A 4,426-nucleotide genomic window follows, 5' to 3' on the forward strand; every position below is an offset into this window, starting at 1 on the left:
CCCGCTCCGGTGCCTTACCCCGTCCTGACCGCCGGCGCCGGGAGAGCCGCCGTCCTTGCCGCGGCGGGTGATGAAGAAGGCGGCTCCCGCCGGCGCCGGCTCCTCCCCCGCCGCCTGCTGCTGTTGAAACCCGCCGCGAAGTTTCATCATGCGCCTCCCCGCCCTGCCGCCGGGCCGGGGCCTGTCCTCGCACGCCGGGCCGGCGAGGGGAGCTGAGTTCCGGCCCGGCCCGCGGCCCCGGCTCCGGGCCCCGGCTCGGGGAGCCCCGCGGCAGGCCAAGAGATCCGGGGTCTGCCACCTCCCCCGGACCGCTGCGAGGAAAAGGACGCGCCGCCGGGCGCTGCTGGGCTGCCGAGGCTGCCCCGAGTTGTGTCGTGGAAAGCCAGAAGAGCTCGGGCGCCTGCACGTGGTTGCCGTAAAGCTGCTGTATCTGGTTTGGGAGAGAGGAGAGCGCCTGCAAAGCTTACGCCTTTGGAAGCGTTTACTGAGGACTTAGGATTTTGCTGTGCAAAACTCGGTTTTGAATGATAGATGCTATGGGTAAAAAGGGGGGGTGGCGCCTCCCTGAACTTCCTTATCGGACGTTTTACCTTTGAGAGTGCTAAAAGTAAATTAAATTCAACTCTGAAGACTAGGATGTGAAGTGCTAAATATAAGCCTTAATTCTCCACCCATACTCTGAGGGAGCCATTAGTAGTAGTTTGCGTGCACTGCGCTTTCATAGCTAGCTTAAGTGGGCTTTGTGTAAAACTGCAGTGCTGTGCATAAGTTCTTCAAGACTGTCAGCAGTAAGTGTGGTCTGCGTGTAGAGTTTTAAAAGCACCTTTAAGAAGCCGTTAAAAGGATATTTTTCGGCTTTAGAAGGAAAATGTGTTGAAGCATCCCGTTTGTGAGAAGTAGACTCCAGCGCTGATCAGGAGTAGATGTAGGAGGTTTCTGTTCAGCACAGCTTCACCTGAACACAGGACTGGCCTTGGCAGAGGCAAGGCTTTGGGCAGCCTTGTGTACAGTCCTCAGAGCTGTGCACGGCCTGGAAGAGCAGAGTAAAAGTGCACGCCATGGCACGCTGAGTCACCGCTCACAGAAGAGTAGTGGTTGTGCTGGGAAACACCCTGCATCTTGCTTTTTTTCCAGAGATCTAAACGTCACAAACTCTGCATTTTGAAAAACTACAAGAAATAACAGACAAACATTGTATTAACCTAGGTTGTTTTGGTTCTGGGTTTGGGTTTTTTTTTTGTCAGAGACTTTTGTAAACAGCTTTCTTTACATCTTCTTTTCTCCACACAGAGACAAGAGTTTGGGATAAGTCTGCTTAGGCTTAAATTGTTGTCTGGACATTTTCATTTAATGAACAATTCCTGGTTCATAACTAGAGCTCATACAGCGCTTTATGATAGTAAGTCACAAACCATTTGGTAAAATAAGAATCTTTTCATGGAGAAGCTGAAGCAGGGAGGATGAGAAGTAACTTGCAGAAAGTGGCCTGGTAAGGCTGGGCAACCACAGCGAGGGAAGAGTGAAACCTCTTAAGTCCTCATTAATGTCTGCATCCTTAGGGCATGCTGGGTAACAGCCACATATTTATCCTCCCCTTTACTACCACTTCTAAAAACTGGGGATAACTGCTGCATTTTACTATGTCTTCCATGTTTAATCCCCTATTTTAATGGAGTTGATGATGTTATATATGGGACTAATGGCAGAAATACCACATACAGTCTGTTTTTAAACACTGGCAATGTTACTGTTTGGTAGTTACAGTAGCATAGGTAATAACTGATACCTCCCTGTCCTTTTCTAGCCTTTTCTCTACTATTACCAAGTAGCCTGTTACAGTCCCTTTACATTAAGTGTCATTCTTCAATATCCAATATTTCAGCTTATCTGCAGACAGCACTACATGTAATTACACCCCAGTCTCACAGCTCTGCTCTTCTCAATCACATCTTCCCTCGGTTTTCTCCTTCCTGCAGATATTACTATGTATAATAGTTTTTCCAAAGCATTTTCTTCTCCACTATACTCCTTTAAAGCTGATTTTTCCCTCCGTTTTTGCTGAGAGGAATTTAAGTTGATACTAGGTGGGTGGAGAGAACAGGTTTGAACATAAATACCGGGTGCCATGAGTAGTTAAGAGACTTTCTACTTTGTTGTATCATCTGTTTAGTACCTGAGAGTAACCATCTGGCCACAGGCTAAAGCCACTTAAGAATGGCTGAAAAACACTGTAAGAAAATTCCTGATTAATTAATTAAGAAGTACTTGGATTAGTTTTGTTTCTGATCAGCTGAAATGAAAGGCTAAGAGGTTTCTCTGAAGGCAACGGGTAAATGAGTAAATGAAAGGTCAAAGTGAACAGGTAAATGAGTACAATGTAGAATAAACTGTTGCCGCTGCAGGACTGTTACACTGAGCTGGTCACTGTCAGCTCAACTCTCAGTTGAGCATTGCTTGTGACTGCTCTGTGCTCCTCATTTTTCCCCACTAAAGATGAATACCTTTGCTGCATCCATCGGATGTGGTGCCACCAGCACGCCTGGAAGACTGAAAATGTGTGAGTTGTGCGAGATCCATGAAATCCATTTGGAGAGGAGGCAGAACGGAAGGGAAAGGTGAGAAGCCAGAGGCTGTGATTAAGAGAGACATACAGTGAAGGTCTGTTTCTCTCACAGTGATGACGTACTCTGCAGTTTCTCGGATAGGAGTTGAACACCCTTTGTTGATGGTGAAGGTTGCCATGAGTGGATTCATGGACCAGGTCATTATGATGGGCAGGACTGTAAAACATCAGAAATTCCATTGATGTGCCTCAGCTCAGCCTTGCACCTGCCCTTTGCATGGCAGTCGCTAGTGAGTAGCAGTGTAACACATGCATTCTGCACCCTGCTAGAACATCTACGTAGTCACGGACCGTTAAAGATGCTTCATCACCAACAATTTGCGGGATAGTAAGGATAATGATGAAACACTTTCTATTTTTGAAAAATGGTAGATTTGGGCTGTGGGAAAGAGAGGGATGTATCTTGTCTACACTCTCATGACTCCCTTTGCATCCAGTATCCATTTTTAGTTGGGACAACTACTCTTCATCTGGCCTTGAACACATCTGAAATTGCAATAGCAGTACTTTTCTTTTCCTTCTCCAGTCTTAACTTGTGTAGTAATGGAGTCATGGGAATAGGCATCTTCAAGTTTCCAGATGCCTCAAACTATCCTTTTCCCAACTCCCAGTGACTAAATGTTCATGATGTAAGCTGGGCACAGATCACCAAAAATCCTGTATTTTCCAGCTTGAATTTTTTTCCTATACGTATTTGCTGCAAAAAACTTTGCTACGCATCATTACAGGCCCAACTGAATGGAATATGCTACTACTCATTTGTTTGTGTTTGTCAGCATCTACAAATTACTTTGGTGTTGAAGTCTGTGTACTATATTTTATATGTTTACATCTTCTATTCCTGAATGCACACTAATAAGTATCTAATGTGGTTCTTGGGGCAGGGAGTTAGTGCACAGCTTCATTTGTGCCAGGAAAGACTGACTTTAAACAGACATTGCTCCATGATCCACCATTGTAGCGATAACAGAAAATCAAGTGGCAAACAGCAAATGCTCTTTTGGCAGCAGCCTAGTATATTTTGTAGGATGGGGACTGAGCTTGAAAGCAGAAGGTCGTTTCTCCTAATGGAGCCACACAGAAACATCCTTGTACCATGGTGGCATTGGCAGCCCATCACACACTGGGAGAGATAGTGGTGAGCAGGTCTCAGGGGAAGGTGGAGATCAGTTCCTTCTCCCCAGTCACATGGGTTGACATAAATAACGTATCTCATACCCTGGCTATCTTTACAAATACAAAGGTGTGTTGGATACCTGTACATTCACCAGGCAATAGTTGTAGTGCCAGGTGTTCTGGTAACAGATCTGACATCTGAAACGTTTGGTTTTATGTCAGGGATATGCATATGCAGGGAGCAAAGGCTTTTTCTTATTTTGGTTTTCCTTCCCCAGGAGGATAGTAACACTGTGCTCTTAAAGTTTGAGTACTTGCACTCAAGATCTCAGGCAGAACCATCCTTTAATCCCTGTATCTGAGTGGGGAGAAAAAAAGTGAAAAGAGAAACTGTCAAATTCAAAAGCTGTTTGGAGATCTGTAGCTTGAAGCAAGGTAGGCTCCCGTTTGTATCACTTAGTCTGCCTTTTACCCAGTGGGACTGCACCACATGCCAGAGAACTTTGAGCTGGCAGCTTTTAAAGAACTTACCAACCTAGCGGAGCTGGTTGTTCCTATAATTTTGAATATCTTTATTTTTCTTTTGTTCCTCTCTGGTCTTTTCTTTTTCTTTGGAAGACATTTAAAGGACATGCAGACTACTTGTCTCTCCTCCAGACAAAATCCTCTCTCTCATGGTATAAAAAG

The 4,426-nt window shown here is 45.4% G+C and overlaps 1 protein-coding gene across 2 annotated transcripts in view; it reads right to left on the reverse strand.

Annotated features, from left to right (window-relative positions):
* The window catches only part of ASNS (asparagine synthetase (glutamine-hydrolyzing)), a 16,578-nt gene extending 16,498 nt beyond the window's left edge, over positions 1-80 (reverse strand). Inside the window, exon 1 of one of the 2 annotated variants that reach the window (XM_010561463.1) lies at positions 19-80. The gene's annotated coding sequence lies outside the window, so the exon portion shown is untranslated. The remainder of the gene's footprint in view (positions 1-18) is intronic. The other variant, XM_010561464.1, reaches the window with a different exon arrangement.
* Between the last annotated feature and the right edge of the window lie 4,346 nt (positions 81-4,426).

Source organism: Haliaeetus leucocephalus, unplaced genomic scaffold, assembly GCF_000737465.1.
Source record: "Haliaeetus leucocephalus isolate CR32 unplaced genomic scaffold, Haliaeetus_leucocephalus-4.0 Scaffold146, whole genome shotgun sequence".
NCBI lineage: Eukaryota > Metazoa > Chordata > Aves > Accipitriformes > Accipitridae > Haliaeetus > Haliaeetus leucocephalus.